At 39.8% G+C, this 18,720-nt stretch overlaps 1 pseudogene; it reads right to left on the bottom strand.

Annotated features, from left to right (window-relative positions):
- Positions 1–17,066: 17,066 nt before the first annotated feature.
- Positions 17,067–18,066, bottom strand: LOC138317062 (acetylcholine receptor subunit beta-type unc-29-like; annotated as a pseudogene).
- Positions 18,067–18,720: the final 654 nt, after the last annotated feature.

Here is an 18,720-nt window from a genome sequence, read left to right as displayed (position 1 = left end):
CTACAAAAAATGTTAACCTGAGAGAGATGAAACTAATATTTCAAATCATAAAACGAAAATCCTTATGTAAAGACACAAATAGAAAGTTTTAGGAAATAGATATCTGATGTTATAGAGGGCGACTATCCTTTACTGAAGATACTCTACAAAATTTACCATAATATATATGCAGGTTAGTTCACTGGTGGTGACTTGCGGTAGTGCTGTTACCCAGTTATTACTGACGTGACCTAACTATACACTAGAGTCTGATGAGGTAGAGAACGCTTACTCTTTAGAAGTGCATGGTTCTCTTCATTTTTGGAGTCTCCATATAAACGAGAGAAAAACAGTTGATCCATTTTAATACATAGTTTGATTAGGATTTAGCTACGCAGATGGCATTACTTTTAAAGTATTACAGAAAGGACCATCAATGTGCTACCCAAATTTGCACATAATTGAAATGGACACACTTTCCTTCATATATTTACCGTTTGTGACTTACATGCCAATTGTAATTGTCGTTGTTTTAGAGATTTAACTCTATATGATATTCCTTGCTAGATGCAGTAACTGAAAACGATAACAATACCCGTACCGTGTATATATGATATGGAAAAGACTGCAAAAACCAATATATTGTACCTCAATACATACTGCCTGATTCGCCTTAAGATCCGTGTCTTACTTGTAATAACCAAAATCAGTTGATAAACATGTAGAATCGCTGTAGACATGAAATCAAATTTTACAAAAATGAACAATATTTGCTGTTTACTTATTTTAATAAACCTAACACCTATGTCAAGTTTGTTGGTCTTTGACCTTGAGTTTAGCGTTTGTCCTTGAGTGGAAGACTCTTAGTGCAGTATTCCATTGTATATTCTATCTGAGATCCTGTTTTGAGTATTATTTGACTGTGTACTCCAGTGAGAAACAGTATAAAATGAGCAAAACTTCCGCTATTACAAACACCACTGTCTGGGTAGTCCGCTAAACCTGCCTATATCATTAGGCTTTCATTATTACTATCATTAGGTAATTTGTTTTTAATGCCAAATAATATAGACAGGTTTAGCGGACTATCTCCCAATACACTCGTGCTACACATACAGACGAGTCCATCCTGAAATTACCAATAGGTGTTGATAGTTTGTTAAGCAATATAATTTAAACCAAACCATTTTGTATTTAGTCAACAAGAGGAGTTTAGTTGTCAAATATACTGGTATGATTACGATCATTTGCTTTCAGAGAGCGAAACCCCTTGGATATCGAGAACGATTGAAATGTGAATAATATGGAAAATTCTTTGTTTCCTGAGATAACAGCAACTTGTACGAGATATACCCATACTTGACGAATGAGATGACAACTGATAGCTTGGTTGTTGTTTTGTAATGTCATCGGGTGTAAGTACGCGCGAGTATTATTGAAAGCTCAAGGGTCGTGGCACGATATCCCAAATCGGTGACAAACTCCGTTGAGAACTACAGGTAGTACGTACATAAGTATATTTCCATCGCAACATCTCGTGATCATCTAAAACGCCTTATACAATTTTGTTACAATATTGGACATATATAGGATCATTTACAGCCGTGCTACCCCAACTGAGAACGATGCGTGTATATAAACCCCTACCGCTCTGCCGCTGACTTGTATCGATGTATTGAATGAGTGAAGCTAGTTATTTATAGACTCGAGTACTGTCGCCAATGCACAGGTAAATCGCGGGCGCTCTGGCTACATCAGCTGTACCAAACACAATCGTAAATGTTACAAATACCGTAAAATCCTGTGTTACTTACACACCAGTGTACTTTGCACATGTATTTTTTCTTATGGCTTCAAATGCTGAAAAAATCTACTATCTACTAGTATCGGTATATTTTGCAATTTTGGGGAAAACGATGTCCGGGGAACCACAAATTCAGTGTTATAAAGGTGGTAATTTCATTGCAAAACATTCACAATAAATACTTGACAACTTGCACAAAAAGTGTTGTATTTAGAAGAAATAACATAATATAATTGCACTGTGTTTATTTTCTTTTATTGGCCACCGTAACTGAAACAGTGAAATATATCTTGCAGAACATGTCAAAAACATTGGCAGTCCGCCGTACTCGATCCGTACACATGTCAATGTCTGGAGATATTACACATGAATAGTTATCAGAACTATTTGAAAATATTATAATTTAGTTACTTTAAAATTGCCACAATAAGTTATAAGTGTGTTTGAGATCATTAACAAACTTTAAAGAGCAATCCGATAGCATTTACGTTGGCTTGCAATAATCACATTGTGAGTAAACTCACTACCTGTACGGCACCAGATCCAAGCTGATGGCTAATTATATATTACAGTACGGTTAAAATGCCACTAACCTTGTAGCTTGTCAGTTGTGCTGTAATAATATTACAAACCACTTATTGCAAATCCTAAATATAGGACAGTTTAGGACTCATCTTATAAATCCCACGTGTGTTTTGACTTTTTGCACACGGCCTGCAGCCGGGACATGTTATGGCGGTTCCCTACGTAATGAGCATCGCTAGATCTATAAGGAGTTTCATATGCAATTTTACTAGAAATAGGAAGATTTGTTAAAATATCTAAAATAAAGAAATACTAGGCAAGTGAATTTTTATGCAATTTAAAGAATATTTGTTTTGTTTTTAAGTAGATACAGACGCATTGTTGATGATATATAGATCGGTTAAGCTACATGTAACTAGCCATTCAGTTTCGTTAAGCTGGATGAGAGGCACGAGCGTAGCATCCAGTACCAATTTACCTGTGGATTTGGCGACAGTACTCGAGTCTATAAATAACACGGCAACAGTACACTCATTCAATACATCGATACAAGTCAGCGGTAGAGCGGTAGGGGTTTATATACACGCATCGTTCTCAGTTGGGGTAGCACAACTGTAAACGTTTGTAGGTGTAGATACGCCCTTTATGTATATCGACCCGAGATGTAAGACAATACCCATTGTGTCTGTTCGGAATACGATATGCTGGCTGCCTGGTGACGCCATGCGTGTCTCGATTCCTTTATTAATTATTCATTATCGAATTGTACTAATCAACAAAACCTATGTACCTACTCATATTCCCATTAAAGTCTTATACACAGGCTGTATACACATAACTGTTTTGTTGGATAGAAAAAGAGCTGTTTCCGCTGCACATATTCGGTCAAGGACTGAAGACATTGCTTAAGTGTAGCGACTCCTTCCAACATGTTTTGTAGAAACAATATCACTTTCCTGTGTTTCCTCCTCATCCATATAAACATTGCATTTGGCGTTGTGCTACCAGGTAATAAGGAAAGTGAACTAATTGATGGACTACTCAGAAACTACGATCCCAATGCACGTCCCAGGACCGACCCGCAGGACTCTGTTAAAGTTCACGTGGATATCGCGCTGCAAAGAGTTGTAGAGGTGGATGAACAATCACAGACTGTAACATCTGCAGGGAAAGTCAAATTAGTTTGGAGGGACGATTACTTATCGTGGAATGAAACAGAATATGGGGGAGTCAAAACGTTACAGTTAGATCAGTCGAGAGTTTGGGTACCTGATGCTGTGATTCCGTCCAGAACTGGTGGTGTTTCTATCAATAACCAGCACAAAGGGAAAGTCAGAGTGAGTTCTGGCGGCCAGCTTACTTTGTCGACTCGGGGAACTTTTGTTACATCCTGTAGCGTTGTATTGACCAAGTTCCCTTTCGACCAACACGTCTGCTCCATCCACATTGAACCAGAGATTTCAACAGGTCAAGAACAAGTGTTTGCTATAATGAACAGCACGTCGTCTATTTCGCAAGACACAGCCTGGTCTTTTGCGACAGATTCATGGTCGTGTCCGAGCATCGGTCAGTCGTCAGACCAGTATAGCACGTGTACGCTTTTATTCACGGTTAACAGGCGGGAAAACAAACAATACATCATCCCAACCATCACTCTCATTGCCCTGTCAATATTAGGTTGTTTTGTTTTTATTTTGTCTGCAAAACCTGTCGAAAAAATGACTTTAATTTTAGTTATTTTCGCTACCTACACCATCGTTCTAGTGTTCGGCCAAGAGCCCCATGTGACAAGGCAAGGCTACAGTTATTTGTCTCTGTACTTCGTTATAGAGTTTGGCATCACCAGTCTGATGACTATCGTCACTATTTTCACCGTAAACCTTACATGTAAGGATGACTTGAATATTTCTTCGTGTTTAGAAGGATTCGCCAGAGCAATGACATGTAAGTTGAAGAAACACGTAAACGTCATCAGTTCAGAAAGAAGCGATATCGTGCGTGCTCCTGGAATGGACATGGCATACAAAGCCAGGACGGGAAAGTTCAGTGATAGTTCGGGATCAGAATACGTACACGAGATCACGTGGGTGGACGTCGCTGCTGGGGTTGATAGATTGTTCTTTGTTTTGTTTTTAACTGTAAACATTGTTTTACCCGTGATCATTTTCAGCATAATTCGATCTTAAGTCTTGTCAGATAGAATCTCCTTACTTAGGTCAACTTAACACAATTATGTGCCTATCGTGGGAATTATTAATGTTAAATGTTACAGTAAGGCTATGTACTTTTAAAAAAAAGTAGACGCATATTGGTTACATGTGAAAACATGTTTGATTTATAAGGTCGATTGGAACTATAATGGCGGATGTTTCTTTTTGTGAACAATTAACATTTATACATCACGTCTTGATGACATGCTTGGTCATACATTCTTCAGTGGAAAGGTAGCTGTCTAGCATTGAAACTGAAAAAAATATTGCTCTCTATAAAACCATTATAGAGATTAGAGTAGAAGTTGCAAGCTACTTACAAAGTGAGCAAAGTCGATGACAATCAATAAACTATGGTGACAAATCCAACAATTGATAAGGAGCTATAACGTAACGCCTACAAGCTTCTGTTTCAGATCGCATGCGTCATGTTGTGTTCAGATCTGTTTGGTACTTGTGTGATCGACAAGCTTCTGTTTCAGATCGCATGCGTCATGTTGTGTTCAGATCTGTTTGGTACTTGTGTGATCGACAATATTTCTTTGCTAGATTAGATGAGTTGTTACAATTTACTAATGAATATTGCCTCCATATATAGCGACTTATCTCGTACGTATTGACGCTTTTTTTTTAAGATTTACGAGAAATGTTATCATACTTTAACAAAACACATATTATACTATTTCTTTTATGGTTGTTTTATCAACGCGCTCATCACTGCTTGCAGTCTAGTGAGCATATGCTCGATACAGAACGTAAACGACACACTGATTTATAGAAATGTAAAATATATCTCTACAAGATGTCAAATTGTAAGCGAGATCGACATTGGAAAGCACCTCTGATAGACATCAAGTAAGCTTGATACTTCACCGTTATCATTGAACAAAATACATCGAATTCGATGGACACCTAAAATAACAACAGAGTTCTATTTTGTCCTAGTAATTATCACTTGTGTTAAGAACAAAACACAACATAAAACGCATTTGTATTTAATAATATGGAGAATAATTCCATCGACGTTTCCTGTTCTTTTTTCCCTATCACAGTTCATATAGTATCACAGGTATGTACATATAGTATTCAGAATCTTTTCTTTAGACTGAGAGACTTGTGCTCGGTCTGTTGAAGGCTACTCGACATTGGAGTCTTCCTCTATTGTAGTGGTCTGTTGAAGGCTACTCGACATTGGAGTCTTCCTCTACTGCATTGTTCTGTTGAAGGCTACTCGACATTGGAGTCTTCCTCTATTGTATTAGTCTGTTGAAGGCTACTCGACATTGGAGTCTTCCTCTATTGCATTGCTCTGTTGAAGGCTACTCGACATTGGAGTCTTCCTCTATTGTATTAGTCTGTTGAAGGCTACTCGACATTGGAGTCTTCCTCTATTGCATAGCTCTGTTGAAGGCTACTCGACATTGGAGTCTTCCTCTATTGTATTGGTCTGTTGAAGGCTACTCGATACTGGAGACTTGCTCTATCGATTTGTCTGTTGAAGGCTACTCGACATTGGAGTCTTCCTCTATTGTAGTGGTCTGTTGAAGGCTACTCGACATTGGAGTCTTCCTCTACTGTATTGTTCTGTTGAAGGCTACTCGACATTGGAGTCTTCCTCTACTGTATTGTTCTGTTGAAGGCTACTCGACATTGGAGTCTTCCTCTACTGCATTGCTCTGTTGAAGGCTACTCGACATTGGAGTCTTCCTCTACTGTATTGTTCTGTTGAAGGCTACTCGACATTGGAGTCTTCCTCTACTGTATTGTTCTGTTGAAGGCTACTCGACATTGGAGTCTTCCTCTATTGTATTGGTCTGTTGAAGGCTACTCGACATTGGAGTCTTCCTCTATTGTATTAGTCTGTTGAAGGCTACTCGACATTGGAGTCTTCCTCTACTGACTCTATTGGAGTCTTCCTCTATTGTATTGTCTGTTGAAGGCTACTCGACATTGGAGTCTTCCTCTATTGTATTAGTCTGTTGAAGGCTACTCGACATTGGAGTCTTCCTCTATTGTATTGCTCTGTTGTTGAAGGCTACTCGACATTGGAGTCTTCCTCTATTGTATTGTCTGTTGAAGGCTACTCGAAGTCTTCCTCTACTGCATTGTCTCTCGACATTGGAGTCTTCCTCTATTGTATTGTCTGTTGAAGGCTACTCGACATTGGAGTCTTCCTCTATTGTATTGTTCTGTTGAAGGCTACTCGACATTGGAGTCTTCCTACTCGACATTGGAGTCTGCTATTTGCTCTGTTGAAGGCTACTCGACATTGGAGTCTTCCTCTATTGTATTGTTCTGTTGAAGGCTACTCGACATTGGAGTCTTCCTCTACTGTATTGTTCTGTTGAAGGCTACTCGACATTGGAGTCTTCCTCTACTGCATTGCTCTGTTGAAGGCTACTCGACATTGGAGTCTTCCTCTATTGTAGTGGTCTGTTGAAGGCTACTCGACATTGGAGTCTTCCTCTATTGTATTGTTCTGTTGAAGGCTACTCGACATTGGAGTCTTCCTCTACTGCATTGTTCTGTTGAAGGCTACTCGACATTGGAGTCTTCCTCTATTGTATTGTCTGTTGAAGGCTACTCGACATTGGAGTCTTCCTCTACTGCATTGTTCTGTTGAAGGCTACTCGACATTGGAGTCTTCCTCTATTGATTGTGTGAAGGCTATCGACATTGAGTCTTCCTCTATGTTGTTGTCTGTTGAAGGCTACTCGACATTGGAGTCTTCCTCTACTGTATTGTTCTGTTGAAGGCTACTCGACATTGGAGTCTTCCTCTATTGTATTAGTCTGTTGAAGGCTACTCGACATTGGAGTCTTCCTCTACTGCATTGCTCTGTTGAAGGCTACTCGACATTGGAGTCTTCCTCTACTGCATTGTTCTGTTGAAGGCTACTCGACATTGGAGTCTTCCTCTATTGTATTGGTCTGTTGAAGGCTACTCGACATTGGAGTCTTCCTCTACTGCATTGTTCTGTTGAAGGCTACTCGACATTGGAGTCTTCCTCTACTGCTTTGTTCTGTTGTTGAAGGCTACTCGACATTGGAGTCTTCCTCTACTGCATTGTCTGTTGAAGGCTACTCGACTTGATCTGATATCGAATTGTTTCTGTTGAAGGCTACTCGACATTGGAGTCTTCCTCTATGTTCTGTTGAAGGCTACTCGACATTGGAGTCTTCCTCTATTGTATTGGTCTGTTGAAGGCTACTCGACATTGGGAGTCTTCCTCTACTGCATTGTTCTGTTGAAGGCTACTCGACATTGGAGTCTTCCTCTATTGTATTAGTCTGTTGAAGGCTACTCGACATTGGAGTCTTCCTCTATTGTATTGGTCTGTTGAAGGCTACTCGACATTGGAGTCTTCCTCTACTGTATTGTTCTGTTGAAGGCTACTCGACATTGGAGTCTTCCTCTATTGTATTAGTCTGTTGAAGGCTACTCGACATTGGAGTCTTCCTCTACTGTATTGTTCTGTTGAAGGCTACTCGACATTGGAGTCTTCCTCTACTTGTATTGCTGTTGAAGGCTACTCGACATTGGAGTCTTCCTCTACTTGTATTGTCTCTGTTGAAGGCTACTCGACATTGGAGTCTTCCTCTATTGTATTGTTCTGTTGAAGGCTACTCGACATTGGAGTCTCCTCTACTGTATTGTCTGTTGAAGGCTACTCGACATTGGAGTCTTCCTCTATTGTATTGTCTGTTGAAGGCTACTCGACATTGGAGTCTTCCTCTATTGTATTGTTCTGTTGAAGGCTACTCGACATTGGAGTCTTCCTCTACTGCATTGTTCTGTTGAAGGCTACTCGACATTGGAGTCTTCCTCTATTGTATTGTTCTGTTGAAGGCTACTCGACATTGGAGTCTTCCTCTATTGTATTAGTCTGTTGAAGGCTACTCGACATTCGACATTGGAGTCTTCCTCTACTGCATTGTTCTGTTGAAGGCTACTCGACATTGGAGTCTTCCTCTATTGTATTAGTCTGTTGAAGGCTACTCGACATTGGAGTCTTCCTCTACTGTATTGTTCTGTTGAAGGCTACTCGACATTGGAGTCTTCCTCTACTGCATTGTTCTGTTGAAGGCTACTCGACATTGGAGTCTTCCTCTATTGTATTGTCTGTTGAAGGCTACTCGACATTGGAGTCTTCCTCTACTGCATTGTCTGTTGAAGGCTACTCGACATTGGAGTCTTCCTCTACTGCTTGTTCTGTTGAAGGCTACTCGACATTGGAGTCTTCCTCTATGATTGTCTGTTGAGGCTACTCGACATGAGTTCTTTGTTTGTCTCGACATTGGAGTCTTCCTCTACTGCATTGTCTGTTGAAGGCTACTCGACATTGGAGTCTTCCTCTACTGCATTGTTCTGTTGAAGGCTACTCGACATTGGAGTCTTCCTCTATCTGCATTGTTCTGTTGAAGGCTACTCGACATTGGAGTCTTCCTCTACTGTATTGTTCTGTTGAAGGCTACTCGACATTGGAGTCTTCCTCTATTGTATTGCTCTGTTGAAGGCTACTCGACATTGGAGTCTTCCTCTACTGCATTGCTCTGTTGAAGGCTACTCGACATTGGAGTCTTCCTCTATTGTATTAGTCTGTTGAAGGCTACTCGACATTGGAGTCTTCCTCTACTGCATTGTTCTGTTGAAGGCTACTCGACATTGGAGTCTTCCTCTACTGCATTGTTCTGTTGAAGGCTACTCGACATTGGAGTCTTCCTCTACTGCATTGTTCTGTTGAAGGCTACTCGACATTGGAGTCTTCCTCTATTGTATTAGTCTGTTGAAGGCTACTCGACATTGGAGTCTTCCTCTATTGTATTGCTCTGTTGAAGGCTACTCGACATTGGAGTCTTCCTCTACTGCATTGTTCTGTTGAAGGCTACTCGACATTGGAGTCTTCCTCTATTGTATTGGTCTGTTGAAGGCTACTCGACATTGGAGTCTTCCTCTATTGTATTAGTCTGTTGAAGGCTACTCGACATTGGAGTCTTCCTCTACTGCATTGTTCTGTTGAAGGCTACTCGACATTGGAGTCTTCCTCTATTGTATTGTTCTGTTGAAGGCTACTCGACATTGGAGTCTTCCTCTACTGCATTGTTCTGTTGAAGGCTACTCGACATTGGAGTCTTCCTCTATTGTATTGCTCTGTTGAAGGCTACTCGACATTGGAGTCTTCCTCTACTGTATTGCTCTGTTGAAGGCTACTCGACATTGGAGTCTTCCTCTATTGTATTGTCTGTTGAAGGCTACTCGACATTGGAGTCTTCCTCTACTGCATTGTTCTGTTGAAGGCTACTCGACATTGGAGTCTTCCTCTACTGTATTGTTCTGTTGAAGGCTACTCGACATTGGAGTCTTCCTCTATTGTATTGTTCTGTTGAAGGCTACTCGACATTGGAGTCTTCCTCTACTGCATTGTTCTGTTGAAGGCTACTCGACATTGGAGTCTTCCTCTATTGTATTGCTCTGTTGAAGGCTACTCGACATTGGAGTCTTCCTCTACTGCATTGTTCTGTTGAAGGCTACTCGACATTGGAGTCTTCCTCTACTGCATTGTTCTGTTGAAGGCTACTCGACATTGGAGTCTTCCTCTATTGTATTGTTCTGTTGAAGGCTACTCGACATTCGACATTGGAGTCTTCCTCTACTGCATTGTTCTGTTGAAGGCTACTCGACATTGGAGTCTTCCTCTATTGTATTAGTTCTGTTGAAGGCTACTCGACATTGGAGTCTTCCTCTACTGCATTGTTCTGTTGAAGGCTACTCGACATTGGAGTCTTCCTCTACTGCATTGTTCTCTGTTGAAGGCTACTCGACATTGGAGTCTTCCTCTATTGTAGTGGTCTGTTGAAGGCTACTCGACATTGGAGTCTTCCTCTACTTGCATTGTTCTCTGTTGAAGGCTACTCGACATTGGAGTCTTCCTCTACTGCATTGTTCTGTTGAAGGCTACTCGACATTGGAGTCTTCCTCTATTTGTTCTGTTGAAGGCTACTCGACATTGGAGTCTTCCTCTATTGTATTGCTCTGTTGAAGGCTACTCGACATTGGAGTCTTCCTCTACTGCATTGTTCTGTTGAAGGCTACTCGACATTGGAGTCTTCCTCTATTGTATTGTTCTGTTGAAGGCTACTCGACATTGGAGTCTTCCTCTACTGCATTGCTCTGTTGAAGGCTACTCGACATTGGAGTCTTCCTCTATTGTATTAGTCTGTTGAAGGCTACTCGACATTGGAGTCTTCCTCTATTGTATTGTTCTGTTGAAGGCTACTCGACATTGGAGTCTTCCTCTACTGCATTGTTCTGTTGAAGGCTACTCGACATTGGAGTCTTCCTCTATTGTAGTGGTCTGTTGAAGGCTACTCGACATTGGAGTCTTCCTCTACTGCATTGTTCTGTTGAAGGCTACTCGACATTGGAGTCTTCCTCTACTGCATTGTTCTGTTGAAGGCTACTCGACATTGGAGTCTTCCTCTATTGTAGTGGTCTGTTGAAGGCTACTCGACATTGGAGTCTTCCTCTACTTGTATTGTTCTGTTGAAGGCTACTCGACATTGGAGTCTTCCTCTACTGCATTGTTCTGTTGAAGGCTACTCGACATTGGAGTCTTCCTCTACTGCATTGTTCTGTTGAAGGCTACTCGACATTGGAGTCTTCCTCTATTGCATTGCTCTGTTGAAGGCTACTCGACATTGGAGTCTTCCTCTATTGTAGTGGTCTGTTGAAGGCTACTCGACATTGGAGTCTTCCTCTACTGCATTGTTCTGTTGAAGGCTACTCGACATTGGAGTCTTCCTCTATTGTATTAGTTCTGTTGAAGGCTACTCGACATTGGAGTCTTCCTCTACTGCATTGTCTGTTGAAGGCTACTCGACATTGGAGTCTTCCTCTATTGTATTGCTCTGTTGAAGGCTACTCGACATTGGAGTCTTCCTCTATTGCATTGTCTGTTGAAGGCTACTCGACATTGGAGTCTTCCTCTATTGTATTAGTCTGTTGAAGGCTACTCGACATTGGAGTCTTCCTCTATTGTATTGGTCTGTTGAAGGCTACTCGACATTGGAGTCTTCCTCTATTGTATTGGTCTGTTGAAGGCTACTCGACATTGGAGTCTTCCTCTATTGTATTGGTCTGTTGAAGGCTACTCGACATTGGAGTCTTCCTCTACTGCATTGTTCTGTTGAAGGCTACTCGACATTGGAGTCTTCCTCTATGTATTGGTCTGTTGAAGGCTACTCGACATTGGAGTCTTCCTCTACATTGTTCTGTTGAAGGTACTATTTGGAGCTCTCTAGTTGAAAGGCTACTCGACATTGGAGTCTTCCTCTACTGCATTGTCTGTTGAAGGCTACTCGACATTGGAGTCTTCCTCTACTGTATTGTTCTGTTGAAGGCTACTCGACATTGGAGTCTTCCTCTATTGCATTGTTCTGTTGAAGGCTACTCGACATTGGAGTCTTCCTCTATTGTATTGTCTGTTGAAGGCTACTCGACATTGGAGAGTATTCCTCTATTGGAGTATGTGTCTGTTGAAGGCTACTCGACATTGGAGTCTTCCTCTACTGCATTGGAGTCTGTTGAAGGCTACTCGACATTGGAGTCTTCCTCTACCTGCGTAAGGCGTACTTCACCTAGTTTTGCCCTACTCATTCTCTGTTGAAGGCTAGCTTCCTCTACTCATGAACCCCGTGACATTTCTTAATACCTCCCACTTCCGGTGAAGGTTACTCTTTTGGGATGGCTTTATTTCTGAGTTTTTTCGTTTTCTGTTGATCTATTGTTAGGCTCCATTTTGGAAAGTTTTCCGGCAACTGACATTGAATTGTTTTGTCTGTTTTCGCACTGCTGGTACAGGGGATGTTTCTTCTATTGGTGGTGTTACATAAGCTTGTGATAACTCGGTTCTAGCTGTAGGCCATCTTACTACCCTGTGCCAACATGGATACATTGGAGTCCCTCTATGTTTATCTGAGAAGTGCACAGTCGACCATTGGAAGTCTTCCTTCTAACAATGATTCTGACGAAGGTACTCGACAAAATACGTCACGGAAGACGTTTTCAGTGACAGTCTGACATGGACAGAAGGATGCTATTGGAGTCGATTTTATATTTTTATTTCGTTGAATGTAATCACAGTTGTTTCCTCATCGTGACCGTCCTCATTGCAATCTACCATAAGTATAGGTGTTTTACTGCACTGCATTTGGAGAATTGTATCTACTCGACATTATTGTGTGTCGTTATTTTTGCTGTCAAGCATATTTTTCGCGGAAAGAGATACTTGGAGTCTTTGTAGATGCCGTAAGGCTACTCGACATTGGAGTTTCCTTTCTTGTTTTGTAAAGCTTTTAAAAAAGTTGCAATTAAAATTTTCTGCTTAAATCGATTGATTTGACGTCTTCCTACTTTATGAGTATTTTCTGTTTGAATATAAGTACATTGGAGTCTTCGCTGATAGAATTATCGTTTCCCCGAAAGACTGGACATTGAGTCTTCCTCTATATTATTTGAAGGCTACTCGACATTGGAACTATGTTTCTTTCCATATTGCATTGTAGTCTGTTGAAGGCTTTACTAAATATGCAAAGAGACTTATAGGTGATGCGGTAAGTCTAATTTCGTTGCGCTGAAGGTATCGACTATATCTTCTCTTGTTGAAGGCTACTCGAATTTGGAGTCTTCCTCTACTGCTATTTCTGTTGAAGGCTACTCGACATTGGAGTCTTCCTTATTGTATTTTTAGAATGCTGTTGAAGGCTACTCGACATGGAGTCTTCCTCTATGACATTTGGAGTGTTTGATGTACACTACGACTTGGAGTTTTCTATTGTTGTGGTGACAGGCTACTCTATGAGTCTTTCTTTACAAAGATTGCTGTTAAGGCTACTCGACATTGGAGTCTTCCTCATTGGAATGCTTAGTCTGTTGAAGGCTACTCGAAGTCTGTTGTATACCTTAATTGGAGTCTTCCTGTATGATGGCTATACTCGACATTGAGTCTTCCTCTTTGTTGAAGGCTACTCGACATTGGATTTTCCTCAAGTGTTGTTGAAAGGCTACTCGACATTGGAGTCTTCCTCTATTTGCATGTTGAAGGCTACTCGACATTGGAGTCTTCCTCTTACATATGCTCTTGTTATTTGTTGTTGAGGCTACTCATTATTGAAGGATACTCGATTTTGTCTCTAGAAACTCTATTGTAGCTTCCTCTATGCATGTTTGTTGAAGGCTACTCGACATTGGAGTCTTCCTCTATTTGTATGTCTGTCTACTCGTTGAAGGCTACTAAGACATCGACATTATTGAGTCTTCCTCTACTGTTGTATCTGTTGAAGTCTCATTGCTTTTCTTTGAAGGCATACTGGAGTTGTTCTTTGAAGGCTACTCGACATTGGATAGTCTTCTATCTGCACATAAAGTCTACAAGGCATACTTCGATTGGAGTCTTTGAGTCCTCTACTTGTAGAGTCTGTTGAAGGCTATTAAGTCTCTACTATTTGTTTCTGTTGAAGGCTACTCGACATTGGAGTCTTCCTCTACTATTGTTTGCTGTTGAAGTTGCTACAAGTACACTAAGTCTTACTAGCTTGCTTGTTTAACTGTATAAGTTGTAACTACTCGACTTATATTTTTGGAGTATGTGTTCCTTTCTACATTAGAAGGTACTCGAATTATAAAGTTTATAAGTTAACTAATTGGAGTTTACTTAATTTGTGGTGTTTTTCCTGACTTTAACATTGGAATTTGTACATGTGAAGAAGGTCTGTTAAGGCTCTTCCTATTGGGGATTTATTGGAGTCTTATCAAGTTTGTACAAGCTTGCGATGGTGTTTCCCTGTATAAAGTTGAACTAAGTCTTACAAGCTTGCTATGGTGTTTGCCCTGTATAAAGTTGAACTAAGTCTTACAAGTTACAATGCTGTTTTCCCTGTATAAGTAGTACGAAGTACTTACAAGCTTGCGATGGTGTTTGCCCTGTATCAGGTTGTACAAAGTCTTACAAGCTAGCCATGGTGTTTTGCCCTGTATAAGTTGTACTAAGTCTTACAAGCTAGCGATGTTCGTTTGCCCTGTATAAAGTTGTACTAAGTCTTACAAGTAGCCATGGTGTTTGCCCTGTATAAAGTTGTACTAAGTCTTACATGCTTGTCATAGTGTTTGCCTGTATCAAGTTGTACTAAGTTTTACAAGCTTGCGATGGTGTTTCCCTGCATAAAGTTGAACTAAGTCTTACAAGCTAGCCATGGTGTTTGCCCTGTATAAAGTTGTACTAATTCTTACATTGCTAGCCATGGTGTTTGCCCTGTATAAAGTTGTACTAAGTCTTACAAGCGTGCCATGGTGTTTGCCCTGTATAAAGTTGTTAAGTCTAAGTCTTACAAGTCCGTGCCATGTGGTGTTTGCCCTGTTTAAAGTTGTACTAAGTCTTACAAGCGTGCCATGGTGTTTGCCCTGTATAAAGTCTTACAAGCTACTAAGTCTTACAAGCGTGCCATATAAAGTTGTACTAAGTACAAAGCTTACAAGCTAGATGGTGTTTGCCCTGTATAAAGTTTTCAGGTTGTACAAAGTGGTGTTTGCTGTATAGTTGTACTTACAAGCTAGCGATGGTGTTTGCCCTGTACTAAAGTAAAGTTGTACTAAGTCTTACAAGCTAGCGATGGTGTTTGCCCTGTATAAAGTTGTACTAAGTCTTACAAGCTTGCCATGGTGTTTGCCCTGTATTCAAGTTGTACTAAGTCTTACAAGCTTGCGATGGTGTTTGCCCTGTATAAAGTTGTACTAAGTCTTACAAGCTAGCATGGTGTTTGCCCTGTATAAAGTTGTACTAAGTCTTACAAGCTAGCCATGGTGTTTGCCCTGTATAAAGTTGTACTAAGTCTTACAAGCGTGCCATGGTGTTTGCCCTGTATAAAGTTGTACTAAGTCTTACAAGCGTGCCATGGTGTTTGCCCTGTATAAAGTTGTACTAAGTCTTACAAGCGTGCCATGGTGTTTGCCCTGTATAAAGTTGTACTAAGTCTTACAAGCGTGCCATGGTGTTTGCCCTGTATAAAGTTGTACTAAGTCTTACAAGCTTGCCATGGTGTTTAGCCTGTATATCATACTATCATTTATATTCGCAGTAGATACTACCGCCGCTCATACTTATTTTTCCTTTGTTTTCTGTTGTGGGAATCTGTTCAAATCTTTGTTTATGCTTGGCTTTGATTGAATTGGTGTATTTTGATTACGGTTTGGGAACCTCAGTCAGTAATGAGAATGAATTATTCAATATTCTTTGATAATGATTTCCATTATACAACTTCAGACGATGAAAACGGAGCGATCTCTGCTTTATTGATAATAACATCAAAACAAACAAACAATGATCTGTATTGGGCGGCAGCAACAGTACTAAATTAACATAAGATCCTTCTTAATTGGACACTGAAATATTTCCAACAACGATATACCAACTTGATATTGATAGGATATAAAAATATCCGTGTGTACTTTCTGTCGTAGTTTGGAACGTTCAAATCATTTCTGTTAGTAATGTTCATGTATAAACTTTAGAATCCTAAATAAAATAAGATGTTTACCACTTTGCTGAATCTTATTATCCGTGGTTCCATTTCAGTATAACAAACATTTTATGAGCTGTACTTTGGAGGTGAGCGATAAAAACAAAGATAATGAAACAAAGATTAATTTTAAAATAATTTTATTTCTCATAAAATTTAATTTGTCCTTTCTTATGGGTGCTTATCAAATACACAACCATCACAAATAAATATTATTATAAATTGCATTAATAAGTACATGCATTTAACAAAATTAGGAGGATTGTGCATACATATGTGCATTAAGACGAACTGCACTATACAATGTTGCGTCCCTCAAGGATTCTTCAGATATGCCAAAGGTTAAAAACATTGACATTTGGAAAATGATTAAGATATTTTGTCCAATTTCAAAAGAACATTCACATACAGCTACGTTTTGTCCATGTTAATATAGCAAAACTAGCACATTATGAGACATTCTTATTAAAAACATTGAGTAGCAGGCAATGTATTGTCTAAATGGTTCTATGCTAACACATAATATATGTATATACTTTGGTTAAGGAGAAGCTTTAATCAATACAATCAGCATATAATAAGGAATTATAAAAGTAAGGAAATTAACTGTTTCGTCTACATGTTACTTTAATTTTGATACACAAAACATTTCGGTGAAGTATATATAATGACTTTGAAACTACTGAATATTTGCATGTCAATGTGACAAATGTAAAGAGTTTTAACAATCAATATAGAAACACTATATTAATATGAGGTATTTACAGCCGTCTTAATTACTACTTAATATATAATCATGATGTCTGCATAATTTTCACAGCTGCCTAATTTTGCGCTTTATTGTCTATTTGTTTGGTCTAATGTACCTGCGATAGAAGCTTTTTGGAAGATTAATTTTGGGATAATGTATTGGCCAACAGGATACACGAAATTTCAAAGCCAAAGATGTTTTTTTGTTTTTTCCTGTCCCGATATTTACGAAGTGACCATTATCAGAAACATGATACGGAGTATTGTTTTGATGAAGATAAAGAAAATGAAAAGCAATACGTTCAGATTGGTTCCTACTGTTGTCCAATCGACACTGATAGAAGGTGATCCAGTACAACACTCCACGTGCTCGGTTAAAACGACATCTGGGTGCGGTATAGCTATATAGTACTGATGGACTTGAGGTTGAGCTTTGTTTCCACTCTCATCTGCCTTTGTAAGTTGTTCTATCATGATCTGAGGATCAGCTGGCATAGGGGAAACTTTCCTTTCACGTGATTTCAGAAGCGATGCGATGTCTTTAAGTTTATTCCACCAGCTATTTGTTTTGACTCGTGTTGTCCTTGAGGCCAGACGTAGAGTTATACAAGACAAACAAGTTTCCAAACCTCCAACACAGAACTGGACGATCATATACACTGTCAGAATACACGTCTCAGTAGACGTCACAGGCAGCGACTCCTTTACGGGGCCAATGAAAACGGCAAAAGCCAGAAATATGGCTACTCCAAACGAGGTGTTCTCTCCAGAGTTGATGGGAATAATGAAAATGAAACAGTTCATGTAGGATAACAGTAAAATGGTTATAAGAGTGTGAACAATCTGATAAAAAGCATGTCTTTTAACTTCGATGCTGATTTTCACCGAAGATAAACTTGCATACCTAACCCTTTCCACTTCTACTGAAGATTTGATAAATTCCCATTCCGTGTTTAATTCGTGTGATGTCATGATTATTTCGTTTTTTGACGCTCTAAATTGTTGTTCCCGAATGTTTCTGAGCCATGCCGTCAGTTCTATTTCACATTTTTGTTTGTCGAAGGGATACTTCTGAACACTTATTTGACACGACGTCTTGGTAGCAATGTCTGGCCACCAAGACGTCGTTCCGTCAGGGAAGATCTGAACGCCCGCTACTCTCTTGATCATAGCATTTCTGTCATCATTTGAGTTGAAGATTGTCACCCGATGGTAGCCAAACCATCGAGGGACTTACGACGAGATTTGTTACTTGGTATTCAGTCACGTTCCATGCCAGTAACTCATTCTTCCATATAAGTGAAAACCACCCCCTTGTGAGAAGTTCTTGGCTCTCTTCTGCCATTTCGTATGAAGTTAAGTAAAATGAAATCTCCACGTCGATTGAAGAAGAGAGATTGGTTACAGGCCTGGCGTGTTTGTTATAACCAGTGAAGATATGGTCCAGCAGTTCTGATTCTTTGTTGACACCATTACATTTCAAACCAGGGATGCACAACACAGAAAGTAACATCAGAGACAAGGTAATGTCCGCTATGAAAGACATTGTACTAAAGATATTTCGTTCCTTTTTCTAGTTTTCTTCTGCTGTATTGAAGAGAGAATTCGCTTTGTTTATTCAGTGATTTCTCTGGGACACCTGTGTTGATAAATAACTGATATTTGCCTAATTTACCCACAGTTTTCTCATTGGGTGTCTAGCACGTTGTACGGATGCATGACTGAAAAATCTTGTCTGGAAATATGATATTATATCCACAGGTTTAGATAAATCAATGAAAAGCCCGGAATGTCTGCAAATATATGTCCAGTTAATGAACATATTCCGCATGACATCACTACACTGCTGACCGGCTATATCGAGGTTAAGATAAATATG

The sequence above is a fragment of the Argopecten irradians genome, chromosome 2 (genome assembly GCF_041381155.1).
Source record: "Argopecten irradians isolate NY chromosome 2, Ai_NY, whole genome shotgun sequence".
NCBI classification, from domain to species: Eukaryota; Metazoa; Mollusca; class Bivalvia; order Pectinida; family Pectinidae; genus Argopecten; species Argopecten irradians.
This window is presented reverse-complemented; position numbering and strand designations above follow the sequence as displayed.